The sequence below is a fragment of the Mytilus galloprovincialis genome, chromosome 4, assembly GCF_965363235.1.
Source record: "Mytilus galloprovincialis chromosome 4, xbMytGall1.hap1.1, whole genome shotgun sequence".
Classification (NCBI taxonomy): Eukaryota; Metazoa; Mollusca; class Bivalvia; order Mytilida; family Mytilidae; genus Mytilus; species Mytilus galloprovincialis.
In genome coordinates, this window is record NC_134841.1 from 80322899 (window position 1) to 80338892 (window position 15994).

Below are 15994 nucleotides of genomic sequence, written 5' to 3' on the forward strand. Positions count from 1 at the left end.
TACGTGAATCCATGCACATAGCATGCAAGACTTAAAAACTTAATAAACAACCTCAACATAGAATTTTTTAAAGAAAATTTCATTAAGATTAAACAATGGTATAAATCTCAGAACATTTCTAGGATTTTGCATCAAACGTGGTATTATTCGAGGTACCAAAAGCAAGATTTCTGACACTAAAAGAGGCACTTACCAACTATATAGTTACATTGGTCTGCCAATTGAAAATGTCTACTTCACTGATATACATTTGGCGAGTATTTTTCAATGTCTTCTGAGTAATTACATAATAAATTCAGAGAAAGTACCGATCTTGTTGCATGATTTGAACCATATCACAGTATATCAATAATTAAAAAAGCAACAACAAAAAAAAAAAAAAAAAAAAAAAAAAATACCGATTGCAATGAATTATGATTTTGAATACGCTGCAGCATTTTATCTGCAAGGAGTTAAGTTTATGTTTCTTTTTTTTTCTTTTCTTTTTATCAATCGAAAGTCACGAAGTATCATTATAATAGGATTCTCAAACTGTACCCTTTGATTACTTTTGAAGCCTTATAGCTTTGTATAGTCCTTATAATACTATTTTATTATGTTATGCATCAGCTATTTGCCGCTACACGCAAAACATCCATCTATTTTATCAATATTGCTTTTTTTAACTTTCGTAATTCATTTTTACAAAGAATTGATTAGAAGCGACACCTTTTAAAAAAAGCCATATAACAACGTAAATGGCCTCCTAAGGTAGCAGGATCATAGATCATGAATTTGAAGCCACGATACCATATACTACCCACAGAGATCATGATATCGTATGAGGCTCACAGAAACAATGATACCATAGACGGCTTGTGGACACCATGATACCATAGACAGCTAAAGGAGGAGGTCAATATACCGTATTATAGACGGCTCATCGAAGTTACAAAATCAGAGATATTTGAAAACAAGACAACGGAAGACTCAAAGAGGCCAGGATACTGTAGACGGATCATGAATGCAATGTTACCGTAGACGACTCGAGGAGGTTATATAGAATCATTGATGTTTGACACACATATATAACACTTCTTGTTTAATTGATACAACTCAGTATAAAAACCCACGAAATATATGTGCATATGTTTCTTTTTAAAGGTACACGATCAAAATCACTTTAAAATGTGCCTTAGAGATCAAACATGGAGTAATCTCAGATTAAACCGTACAATAAAATCTTTGAAGTCAACAAAGCTTACATTTCAAGTGTATATAGTAATAAAGATCGAAGTATACGACAATAGTTAATAAAATCCCTTAAGCACCTTTTGTGGATATGAGTTTCAAATGCATGTTTGTTCTCATCTCAGGTGCACTAATGATATATATATGGTACAAAGTATGCACAATGTTAATTATTATTCAAGAAAATGTGGGCGAAGGATATATTTGAAATCTTACACTTAATTGCAGCTCTTATATTCCGCTCAAACTGGTGCTAGGAGCAATCTTAAACTTGCAGTAAGGTGACAGTTTTTTTGCTCCGTGTTGAAGGCATCACTGTGACTTTGATCATTGAAGAAACAATGATAAAAGCTGTTCCTTTGCTTTTTGTGAGTTATAAGCTATGCATGTACAGATTGTTTTGTCATGCATGAGGAATTGAGGAATACAAGACTATAAATAAGAAAATCTATAAATTGTATCATAAGTCTATGGTAACAAAAATGCAAACAGTGACAGTCGAGTATATAGGGGAAAAAAGATGAAAACTTCATACAAGAATTAAAAAAAAACAATACACATTAAAAGTTTTGTTCTTTTTTATTTTGTGTGAATAAATAATCAAATTATGAAACTGCATACTAAAAAATGCGTTACATATCTTTGAAAATACCAACCTCCAGCATGTTTGGTGTAAAAACAAATACACCCATTTTTATTTTAGAACAATGCTAAGAATAATTCATTCTTTGATTAACGTCCAGTGGCAAATATGCCATACACATATATTCAGAACAAAAACATGCATGTAAGATTGTAGACATAACTACACCTATAGCACGTTGACTTATTTATATTTAAGACAAAACGTTTTAAAACTGTCCTATGGATTTATAGTCAATGATTAGAAAATATAGTCTATGAATTCTCTGCCAAATTTGAGGTTCTAGTTTTTAATTAGAAATTATAATGAACAATACAATTTGATCACATTATTTTCCACAATCAATGACAAACCTTATATTTAAGGATTCTAGTTGATGTTACCGCCTAGCCATAAAGCTTGATTAGATAGAATGAGTTTATTTCAATTGTGTCAAAAAGCACCAGCTGAGGCATACACATATATTGCAGTTAATATTATAACCTTCTGGTCCCTTCCGAACGTGTTTACGAATTACAACCAGGGCAAAATCCAATGAAACATTTATTCTTAATTCTCTCCAAAATGTTCATATTTATAGATAGAAATACAAAGGCTTTAACACCATACGCCTTATATGCATTAATTTACGAGACAGACCTTCGTAGAGCAGTTGAATATTACAAAATTTGTGTTATGGTTTTACCGATGTGTTTTTAATCTTGATTGTTTACATCTATTTAGGGGGAAAACAAACAAAAACAAGATAAAAAGGATCTAAACGAATCCGGAAACCAACTAGTGCCATGAATGAAGTAAAAGTCAAAATACTCACATCTCCATTTGAGATGACTGTATGACTATTAAACCTGCATAAGATAAGTAAAGTGCATAAACAAATGGACATAGAATGTGACTTATTTCACGAATCACGAAAAGTTGTATACTAAATTTGAAAAAAAATTTACGAGTTGAAACTTTATTAGTTGTTTTTAGGGATATAACATGAGTATATTAAAACGTTGAAGTTCCCACGAAGGATCCCTTTAGCACACCAACACTATAAGTGGATTCAGTACTTTTCATTGAAAAACTTCTATCATTTCCTTTAACAAACAAGCCATTGAACATTATGAATTAAAGCCAATCGAATTACTTCTAGATCGTTGAGAACAAAGGTTATCTTACGAATAAGTAATAAAAACAAATGGACCAGAAAATTGATAAAAAATACATAGTTTTGTGCCAATAATTTCATTCATTTTTTTCACATCATCAATAACAAGTTCTTAAGGTCTCATACTTAATAAGAAATTCTACAAAGAATTCTTTATTTTTAAAATACATTTAACTTCAAGTTAGAGTAATCGATATGCATCTTGTTTTGCATTTCAAACGCGAAGGTCAAGACATATATGACAGGAGGGCTCGTACAGAATATTCTGAGGTAACACCCTTCGAAGCGAGATATCATAAGCCATTTCCGACTTACATCATTGTAACAAAGTCAAACAACACAACCTTTGAAATGACTTTCGACACAATCGGTACCTCAAAGATTATTGATGGGAATTTTATTTATTTTGTTACATGTTTGATATTTGGCTTGACATTCGTAAAACTAGCATAACAATATTATATTTAATCACTTCCATTGTAATAGTTATTCCCATTGCTTTAATTAAAGATTCAGTTTCTTTACATTACAAGTTAGTTTCATTACAAGTTAGTTGAAACAGTATATACATGTACACGTACTAGTATTTTTGAAGCAAATTACCGTCCGCACGTGTAGCCAGAACCGACTGACCTGTTTATCCACAAGCAAGTGGGTTATCACTTTGCTATTGGAGACTGGGTTTCAGTTTGTACGAGGATCGTGCTCAAACTCATTTGTGGTTATTTTTTCTATATTTTTATGCAAAAAAAAATTGCAAATCAGTTGTGACGACTATTGAAGTTGCTATCATAACTAGGAAATAATTGGAAATTTCTAATAATAGTATGGCATAACATAACTTTGGTGTTTTTATTTTTTTTTTTAGTTTTTATCTGATATATACATGTTTGTATATGAGATGTATTTGTATCATACGTATTTAATTGTAATTTGACCCAAGTAACTCCCTTCTTTAACCTGCACCCTGTTTAATTACATTTTTTGGTACTGATTGTCGTCTGCACATGTTGCTCTATACATTCAAGTTTGTACTACAAATAATACGTAATTTGCAAATCAGAACTATGTCTTTACCAACTTTAGCACTGGACTGTAGATAGAAATTCATAAGACAAACTATCACTTTTTTAAAATGAAATTCAAAACAGTGTAGCTGTGGCCATTGATTGACACATTAAAATCATCCATTGACTGGGACAATTTACGTGAACGTTTGTCTGTAACGACCACTGTTCACGACGTACCTACGATAGACATTTAAACTGTGGGGTCACCAATGGTTTCTTAACGCCTTTAATTATAAAATAATTCGAAAATTAATCAGGAATAACCTTTGTGTTTTGATTTATATAATTGATATAAATCAAAATATCGTGTTTTTTCTGATTAATTTTTCGAATTACTTTATTTAGGTGTTGAGAACCTTTGGTGACCCCATAGTTTAAGTGTCTTTAAAAAGTACATAGTGAGCATTGGTCGTTACATACAAACGTTCACCTAAATTGTCCCAGTCAATGGATGATTTTAATGTGTCAATCAATGGCAACAGCTACACTGTTTTGAATTTCATTCTATTTGAAGTTTTTAAGCCATTGTAAGCCACAACTGTCATCTGTGGTTCTTTTTAATAAAAAGTTTATCTCATTAGTGCTGTAAATTGCCTGAAAGGAAAGCAAAACACACGTTAATGTCGCTCTATAAATGTCATGATGACATCATTTCATTTAGTTCCTGGTATTCTCTTTGTTTCTTGTCGTTATTCATATCCTTGGGTAAACGCATGTCTTTGTTTTCCGATTTTAACGCTCTTCAGGATCTTATAATCTTGTCTGAAATCAACCTGACTCACACCATTAACATATTAATTTATTATGCCTCTTTTAACCCAACGTAAAAGACAAAAAAAAAAGAAGTTTTGAGTCATGTGATTAGACATTTCACAGGTCGTCATAGTGATTTTCCTTCCGTGTCTTTTCAATGTTGGTTTCTGCAAGGAGAATTAGTCAGCAATAAAGAGTATGTGTGACCCGGAAGAGACAAACCATCTGCCACAAATCTTTTACTCGAAATGATGTTGCATTTTCATCGATAGTATTTCTAGGATAGTAGGAATCGAATAATTCAATCAAATGAATCATTACCCTGATTGGATTAAAACTGAATTAAAGAAAAGTCAAACAAATCTGTCGTCTGACTCAGAAATCAATAACAAGTCTGAATATGAGTCAGGTGAGGATATAGTTTCATCTTTGATACAATATTCATTTTAATGACTTTATTTTCAAAATAAAACCAAGAAACACTCATGGATCGTGTTTATTGTGACGTATTATACATTGCAGGTTTTTCGTCTTTGTTGTCTGGAGTTTCATTGTCACGCGCTTTATGAGGTTCGAATTTTTTTTCATTATAGAACAATACAATTTAAATTCATTGTTTTGTTGATTCTTTATATAAATCACACGCTGGAATGTTCATTCATCAAACATTAAAATGTTAAAATTACACAACTAACCGAGCGTGGTAGTGATATAATGTCTACAATACCTTGGAGAGCTTCACAAGACATATAATGCAACAACACAAAAGATCCAATACTTTATAGCAGTTCTTTTTGAGCAGTCAGTGTGTATTATGGTCTTATATATAACGTACAAAAACAATTGATAAAATATTTTTTTAATAGTTCGTGAGTGTACAAAATTTAATATTCCAAGATAAAATCATAATAAAAAAAAGAATGAGTAGATATGGTTAAACTTACAAACCTGTTTTAACTGACACCGTAAAGTATATATATGCTTGTTGAATTTAGTTAAGACTTTATGCTTAAGCAGCATATGCATAACAGAACGAGAGTGTATGGAAATAAAACCATCGTAAAATTTCATTTTTTCTTCATATACGATATAGACATCTAGTATCAAGTAATCTTACCAGCTTTTAACCATAGTTGACGAACAATAATTTCAAGTCGGAGGGGGGGGGGGGGGACAACATGAAAATATACCGCGATAATAAACATAGAATAATTGAAGGCTAATCTATACATAACCCATAATAAAATCTCAAAGTGATATCAACTTATATTAAAATACTTGGTTGTGGTAAAGAAAGTGTGATTTTCTTCGATGACGATAATTTTGTTTTGAGTTAATAACCACTCCATGTCGAAGAACTATATTTGATAACAAAGTTACCGAAAAAAGATTTCAATAACTATACTCGTGGTTCAAACATGATGAATGTGCTTTTTATCGTTGTGCCAAGATCAATGTGAAGTCTGAAAATTAGCAACGATTTACCAGCTAATATAATTAGATAATAGTTACAGTAACGGCCGGTAATAGGACGAAATTCTACTTGATTGATGAGGAGTGAGATCTAGTTTGATGTAATTTGGTCTCGGTCAATATTTAAATCAACATCAATTCTTGCAAATGAAACTTTTTCGTTTGCGTTTACGTTTATTCAACTTTTTAGATTTGAAATGAATTTGCATTTATCATGAAACAGTTTTTTTTCCTGTAGATTAATTGAATATTGAAATACATATTACAATACTTTGATTTTGTCATGAAGTAGTAATTAAATATATTTATTAGCACAAGTTTTCGAAAACAATCTTCATTATTGTCCTGCATTGACAAGCTTTTGAAATTTTGTATATTCTTTACGGGTTTTATGCGGCAATATGTAGTACACAGAGGTTTTTCATGGCGTGAGAAATTAATATTGAGCAGCAGCTCCCATTGTATGACCTTAGGAATAAAGATTATTCTGACACGTCTAGATAGTTATCGCTCGAAATTTAGCGCCCTCTGTCCATTTCTCGAGGAAAGATCATACTGAGCGAGATATAATGACTGGATTATTTAGGTTAAAATAGCTTGGAACTAAAGTGACCATTAGCTCTTCCTTGTATATGAAATGGGTGTCTCCTTTGAATGAATTTCAAAAGGTATTTTTTGGTCAAATCAAGATGGCTGATGAATTGGGTGGAATAAAAATCAAATTAGTAATTAACGCATCAGTTCATTCACAGAATCGAACAAATTGACGACACAAAGGTGATTGTATTACCGTACAAAGTCATCATTACGACATTTGTGTAGCATGCAAAATACAAATCTATTTAACTAAGGTCTGCAAATGATTGTCACTTCCAACAAATCTATCTTGTAATCACCCATACAACGACCTGAAATCTATCCTTTAATCGCCTATTTTTGCATCATGTTTTTGTGCTTAAAAGGTTGTGAAATAGTTTCCGCAGCAGTAATATTGATTAAAATAGGATGATGATTGACCTGCAAGCCACCGACTTAAAGAGATGTTGGAACTTAATTTACAAGAAAACATGTCACCATATTTCTAGTTCTGCAATGAAAACGTCTCTAACTAGCAGTAATAAATTTCTTCAATCCATTTATATTGAAGGAAACAACACTTAAACTACAATTAAATTTGTGTTTCAATTTTGTTTAAAAATGTGATTTGCATTCTAGAAATAATCACTGATTTTGTTTCGGATTTCTTGCTAAGTGAATACAAAACGTAGAGGGACAGATATCAGTAAATTAAATCAATTGGATGCAGAATGCTTTCTAAAATATGTATACATGTATATACTATAACAGCCTCCTGATATATATCTATTGCATAGTCAAGTACCATCAATAACATTTTCTTGAATGTCACGTAAATAAAAAAATATTTAATTGACTTTATTTGAAATATAAAGTATATCCATGTTATGATACTCTTTACGTTAGTCTTTTGTTTGATCATTATACTACCAAAGAAACACACATCAAACTTGATTAAACAGAGAGTAATGCACACATTTGTGTTTTTTACTTTTGGTATAGTTAATGCTTCAATTTAAGTATCATTTCACTATATAACGGCATCTTCCAGATGTCTAAAACTCGTATCTAACATTTGAATTGAAATAGAGAAGATAGTTCTTTTGATGTTTAATAATGTCTCTGATATGCAGCGCTCTGATGGCTGACAAATTCCTATTCCTGAAGGACTTCTTATTAGGATGGGTTTCCATTAGATTAAAACAATTTATATCCTCTTGAAAATTGATTTTCTGTGTTGCCGATTGTTGGTTTTCTCATCTGTTATAACACCCTCTACTTTGATTGCGTGGAAATTGTCAGTTTTGTCAAATTCTATGAAGAAATATTCGGGTATTCTCGTTTCTATAAATGTAGAACCTTTTAAGACGGACCGGTACTACATGATTATTCCATGCAATTGTTATCAAATCAAATCAAATCATTTTATTGGTGTAAAATCCAAATATTGGATTGTTACCAACACAAACATGACAATCATTACAAACATATAAATTAACAATATTGAAATATAAACAGAATTCATATTATAAATAAGACATATAGATATATACACATGGAAAAAAGTATTGCAACACCTTGATTTGTTAAAACTTGAAAAATCAGCCTCTTTTTTTTTGATGAAATATCATAAAATATGTGTATAATATTATTGAAACATAGTTTATGATAACATTGGCATTGAAACGAACAAAAAATGTTTAAAAAAAAAGATTTATATAACCACAATTTTAATAACAAAATGAAGTGTTTTTGTACAAAAAAATGCAGTTTACAACTTTTACTGTAGTCGAACTTTACAATGTCAGACATTTCAAAATTAATCTTCAGATGACTGTTCACATCATGGTTGATCGTTATATGCCAAAGAATTAGTACTTTGTGCGCAGCCTCCATTCAAACGGATAACCGCATCTCAACGTCTTCTGATTCCTGCCATAAATCGACTAATTTGTTGCTAAGGTAGCAGCAACCATTTCTGATGAAGGGCATTGTTTATTTCATGATGTGTTTGAACTGGGGTGTCCTTTCGCGCACTTTCCGCCCAATAGTGTCCCATATATGCTCGATATGGTTCAAAGTCGGGCTACGATCGGGCCAAGGAAGATGAACCAAATTCCATTTGAACATTGGATCTTCCTCCACTATGCTAATTTCCAACTTTGGCGAGCTCTGCACTACATTAGATACGGAAAACTGTGTGTCTGTTCGTTAGCAAAGGTCTCCGAAATGGTCTTATCGCACGATAACCAGTAGCGATGAGTTGATCTCGAACAGTTCTTGTTAAAAGGCTCCTGTATGGCCACCACTCTCTTTTTAGGATTGTCTTGTATGCAATGGGTTTCCTTCTGACCAACCTTCATTATGCTTGATTTTCTCTAGCAAATGGTATAGGGGGTCTTCATTATCACGGGAGGTCTTTAACAGCGTTTATTGCCTGATTTTTATTCTCAAAACGACTTATAGTAGAATGGTGATGACGTGCAGTTGTTACAGCGACATCCCTGCTTCTCTTATGCTGTTAATCTGCAATCTTGCTGCAGTTAAGAGTTGTCAAGGACCCATTACAAGGTGTCAATCACATAACTTTAAAAACTTGGTTATTTAAAGTGTTGACTGAGGGTAAAAACATCTGTTTTGCTGTTTACGGGTACAGTAGATGCATGTGCAGATAAAAACTTATCGAGTCGATATTTATTGATTAAACTCAGGTGATACTTAAATAATGTTTAACTAGTTCTATTTTACCAAATTATATCACAAAAAAATAAAGAGTGATTTTTAATTTCAATTTCAATTTGGTGTTGCAATACTTTTTTCCATGTGTATAGAATGAAATTCAAAACAGTGTAGCTGTGGCCATTGATTGACACATTAAAATCATCCATTGACTGGGACAATTTACGTGAACGTTTGTCTGTAACGACCACTGTTCACGACGTACCTACGATAGACATTTTAAAAAGTACATAGTGAGCATTGGTCGTTACATGCAAACGTTCACCTAAATTGTCCCAGTCAATGGATGATTTTAATGTGTCAATCAATGGCCACAGCTACACTGTTTTGAATTTCATTCTATATAGATGTTTTGGAGGAGGTGATACTTTTGCAAATTTGAAAATACAAGTACATAAATTCATAATGCAATTGTTATAAAATATATCAAAACAAATACTATAAAAGAAAAATATAAAATAGTCATAACTTTGTTACATCGACTAGTTCTTCTTATCAGCTAGGCTATTTCTTAATACATATAAATCATTAACTCCTTTGACAATAAGTTACATCATAATCATTAAATGTAAACATAAATGCAAATTTTTCCTCATCAGACATTTTGATGAAATCTGGAACTATAATCTCTACTTCCTGAAAAAGTTTTTGCCTAGATTCTTTTAAAATTTGGCTTTTAAAGGCAAAATGATATTCATCTTCTACCTCCTTTTCACAGAGAGGACATAATCTTTTTTCCAAAGGTAATTTACGGTGTCTACCCTGTTCAATATTTAGATAACTATTACTTATTCTTATTCTTATAAAATTTGATATCATGTATCGATCCAAATCTTTTCTTATTTGTATTCTTTTTTCAATTTTCTGTATGTTCTTAGTTTGTTTCCATTAGGGTTATTTTGGTCTTTAAAAAGACTGCCTTGCCAGAAATCTGTATACCTTTCAGCTAATTTGTTACCTAAAACATTAATAAGGCATTTTTTGGAGAAAGTATTTTGATTTTCCCATACATGATTAAACCCTATTTTTGAAAGAACATTTTTCAATTTGACCGCAAAAACCATTATTTAAATTCAAACTACATTTATAAGCATTTGAAGCATAACTGTCTTTTTTTTTGCATTCATCAAATGACACCAATAGCCAACAGATGCCTTTATAGAATCAATAGCAATAGGTAACATACCTATTTCTGCTAAAACTGCTGTGTTTACTGCAGCTTTATTTACCCCAACAAGATATTTAGCAAATTTTATTTGAATCTTTGATGGTAAAAAAGACAAATATCTATATTCAAGGTTTGAGTTATCTTTAACTAACATATCAAGAGCTGCAATAAAGTAGAATAGGTTTTATACAACTTTCAAATAGTTTTAAATGAGGATAAATATTAAGTTTATCTGAGAATAAGAGCTTTCTAATGCAAAACATTGCCTTTGAAGCTTTTTTGCACAGATTAACAGCATAAGTGAAAATTCCTGAGGGCTTAAATAAAATACCCAAATATTTATATTCATTGGTCAAATCAACTGTGCGTTCATTTAATTGAAAGTTATATTTTTTTAGAAATTAAATAGCATAACCTTAGTTTTGTTTAGATTTACAGTTAAATTCCACTTATCGCAGTAAGTGTTGAGTTAGTCTAAACATTGTTATAAGCCAGACTCTGATTCAGATATTAACACAAAGTCATTTGCGTATAACAAACAAGATACATTTTTATCATTTAGTATAGTAGGGTCACAAGAGCTGTCAAATATGTTAACTAAGTCATTTATATAAAGAGAGAACAATGTAGGGCTTAAAATGCACCCTTGCTTTACACCAACAGGGGAGCAGAAGGATTGTGTGAACCCTTCACTAAACTTTACAGAAAATTGAACCTCCCTATACATGTTTTGTAAAATCTTATAAAATGATCCATTTATATTATAAGAACACAGTTTGTGAAAAAGTGCATTTCTATTTATTGTATCAAAAGCTTTTTTAAAGTCTACAAAACAGACAAAAAATTTCTTTAATTATTTGAAAGCTTTGTCAATAATAGTCTTGAGTGTTAAAATAACCACTCGTTCTGCAACCACTTCTAAATCCAATTTGTTCATTACAAACTATATCATTCTTTTCCAAAAACTTTTCTAACCTATTCTGTAAAATTCTGCTAAAAAATTTCCCTAAACAGTTTGGGGTTTTATGGCTTATCGTAGTGTGATAAAATTATAATTATTCCCCGAAGAGGTAATAAACATTTGATATTTTCATTGTAAATATGCTATTCGATATTATTTTCCCAATGCAATTATTTGATATTCAAGCACCGTAAATTATAACGCTCCGTTTTCGGTACTTTACTTTCGGATATTATTGTGAAAAAAAACTGGATGTATACAGAAACATTTCATAAGTCGAAATCATTAGAATACATGAACACTTCAACGTGCACCCGAAAGAGAATAGAGTATACATAGACATGTCATTTTGTTAACTGTATGCGAAAATGAAACAATTCCCTGTGCTGGCAACCGTCGAGAACCAAAACCATTCTTCTTGCACATGGTAGAGTATATTTACACCTCAACATACAACAGATCGAGTACAGGAACACTTCATCATGCGACAGGACAGAAATGCATTGAACGTTCGATCGACGAATTCAGAACAAAAAACCTAAGGCTATAGCGATGAGTACATCAGTACTGCACACATACTGGGTTCTCGTATTTAAACATTGCGTCAAAGTTATGGATATCCTTCAATTTGATCGGGGTCGAATATAACTTGCAATACAATTCAATGAGATATGTGACAGCCACGATACAGCATTATGTATACAGTTTTTATTATTAAATGTAGTGTTAAAATAACCTGTTTAATGGCCATTTTATTTTCATGTCAATGGAAGTTACTCCCAGCATACTTTTCTCTGCCATCAAAGTTCTTAGCGATATCCACTCGAACACTTGTGATGAACAAGCTAATCGTTGTTTACTGCCCAATACTTTACAGTCATATAAAGGTCAATGAAGGCATTTAAAATCGAAATCACATTATAGTTTATTATACACAAACCTCTCTCTTTAGATGGATAGTGAGGCTTGTAATGAGACACATATTTGAAAAGACATTTGAAAAAGGGTTGTCTTTATTGATAGTTATGTAATTTACGAAAAAAAAGGGGGGGGGCTTTTATTTAATATACATTTAAAATACACTACTTTATCATGTTTGTTAATTTTTGTGTCATTTTGGTCTCGACTGACTGTATGTTAGAATAGCAATAATCCACCACACTATAAATAATGTAGTATATATCTATCAAAATGACCTCATTTTACTCTATATGCTATTTCGATGACTTTGTTGTTGAAACCAACCTCCTTGTTGAATCTTATTGTTTGTTTAACACAATTTAGAAACCAATGCGTAAAAAGGTCCTTATTACGCATTGGTTTCTAAATTGTTAGTGGCGGATTGGATATGTTTTGTTTTAAAGATTGTCTGCACAACTTTCGTGGATTAATTAGGTATTTCTAGGTGTGTTAGTTTTATAATCTTGTTTACAGTACCTATATCCAGCACTGGTATCATAAAATAACATTAAAGCATTAAAGCAATGATAATTTAAGAACAGCCCTTTTAGAATTATCGTGATTATACAGGAAGTAACACTTCTTTACCCACGAGTCAGAGTATGCAGTCAAGAAAAACTGAAATATAATGATTTGAAAATTTTAGCGTTTTACCCTCCCCTTTTCCCCCCAAAGGACAAAGGTCCATGACTATTTTGTTGTTAATGATAAGTCGATACATAATAGTATTCTCTTGCTAAGAGACAACTTGTCTTACGATACTTGAGAGTTTCCTAAGAAAATGCTAGTGTTTGAATTATGATCTTTAAGGAACCGAACATTTGTTTTGTGTGTGTGTGTGATTTTGGTTAATTGGTGCATCTTTTTCTCTCGGAATAAACAACGTTAACCAAAAGCAATCAATAACGTACATGTATACAAACGAAAGTTTTTAAAAATCAATTCGGGTTTTTGTTTCCAATTTACAATAAAAAAAAACCCATTTTCCATCTATCTTCGAAGACAAAAGATTTATTTTCAGGAATCAAACATTTCAAAAGAAAACATGCATCCCAACACATATAAAAGTTGAGAATGTTCGGTGCCTAAGTACTGTGTCAGTATGATCTTGACAAATAATATGGATTTCAGCGCACCTTCTCTGTGTATATTGGTTATTGAAAATATATTGATAATTTTTTGGAGTGTTTGCGGAAATCGGAGAAAGTGTGTATTTAAATGTGAATTTAGTGTACATTAAAGTCGTTGACAAACAATACTAAACACCGTACATCCGTTTTATTGAAGATCTGTGTAAACTCAAACAATGGAGTGCCTTGCATATTAAACTTTTCACTGATTAAAATCGAAACCTATAGATTTGAAAAGATCTCGGAAGCTCTTTAAATGAAGCACCTTGATCTCATTTTGTGGAAAGATTATTCCTTTGTTGTTATGCGGTTACAACTTGAAACATCATTATCCTAACAAGTTCAAATTTCAGATAAGGTATTTAACTTTTAAACTTTTTAAAGATTAACTTTTCTCAAGATGACATTTTTGTTGTCTTCTGTTCGTTGTATTATATAGTAATTACTTTTTGAATGCCGCGGTCAGTTTTTGATGGCTATTGTGGTCAAGAGGATCGTAATCCATAACCATTAATGTAAATTCTCACATTACAGATAATAGAAGAGGTTCCAATGTGATTAAGGATGCCAGCTACTGTAACTTTTGATCGGGGTAGAATTGCGATGGAGGATACCACACACGATTTTGTCTATTGTAGGGTGCCATTTCTTATGTGAATTCATGTAATTTGATTTTTTTCATATATGTTTGCATCGTACGTAAAATATTTCCCTTATTTCAATTAGAATGAATACATATGAAAACATTTATAATTAAAAAGGAAAACTTGTTGAATAGTCAGTCTATAAAATGTTGTTTGGTTGTTTCATTTGCAATCTCATATCACATCATCTCCCTATTTTTTACATTCTGATTTGAACAGAACTTATATTTAAAAAAATAACAGAGAAAATTTATTGAAACATATTGTTAGTTTCGTGGTTACGTCCTAGCCTCTAGTGCGGAGGTAGTTGGTTCGATATCTCGCTCGTTCATTACTTGGAATTTGGTATTTGCTGCTTCTTCGCTAAGACGGAATAATGTGTCAGGGTATGGAGACATATCACCCTACCGACTCAACATATAAATGTTATACTAAGCAGGTATCATATCACATCAAAATCTCGTCCTGGTATACATGTGCTATTTGACACTGGACGTTAAACACAATCCAACCTCAGTAGCATCAGAAGAAAAATGTCTTGGAAGAACTCCGATTTTTCTATATAATTGAATATTAAAGTAAAAAACCGAATATATCATAAATCAAATAAAATTAATTAGTTATATACTTATAATATGACTTGAAATACTCTCTTGTATATCCTTAATATCCCATTTATATCACACACTTTTTTAATGTCTTCAATTGCAATCAATTAATGTTATAACAGTTTAAATTTTGAAAAACCTAAGATATTAATCAAATTGTTTAGATCGAGAAACGAAATAGAATTTTAATGTATCTAAAAATGATACTGATCTTTGATTGATATTAATTTGGAATTTGTGGGTTTTTGCTTTCAACATTTATCACAAAGATGTTAAAATCAAACTGTGTGGCCATGACTTCGTCCATCATGCAATGTAAGTTTAGCAGATGTACGACGAACGCGCCACAATCTGATACAAGTACCAAAACAACACCGACAGATGGAGAATGAACAAAAAGAACGAACAAGAAAACAGCTGGGACAAATTCCAAAGCTCGATGAAGAAAAAGGTAATACATTAAAAACATGTTTGATGTTAATGGCGTCAGGTGTGACTCTGGGTCGACCTAGTCAAACAGACACTTGTGAGGTAAATACTTAAATTAACAGGTTAAAGTGTGTATCGCTGCACGTGCCACCACCTGTTACAAATCCTTTGATCAATCATATATTAAGCTACATTGAAATGAAAGATTATGAAGTAAAACATCTTCAAATAAGTAACATCTAAGTTTTACTTTACACTAAATATAATAACATGTTTGCATTTAAACTGTGTTAATTCCATGAACTTTTGATCTTTTTTAAAATACCTGACGACACCGACAACTTCTTTATTGCCGTTTAAAATTCAAAACATCTCATTTGTAGTACATGCTTCCGGGATATCAATTGAGCTTTTAATAACTAAAATTAAGTTGGTTGAGTGTGAAAGAGTGCAC

The 15994-nt window shown here is 31.6% G+C and overlaps 2 long non-coding RNA genes across 2 annotated transcripts in view; one reads left to right on the plus strand and one right to left on the minus strand.

Moving 5' to 3' along the window:
- Window positions 1-15994, minus strand: part of LOC143073081 (uncharacterized) — a 250732-nt gene that overhangs the window by 156650 nt on the left and 78088 nt on the right. The window lies entirely within an intron of this gene.
- Window positions 13991-14629, plus strand: LOC143070781 (uncharacterized). The gene is made up of 2 exons (XR_012976700.1): window positions 13991-14217; window positions 14394-14629. It is a non-coding gene; the product is annotated as an uncharacterized LOC143070781 (long non-coding RNA).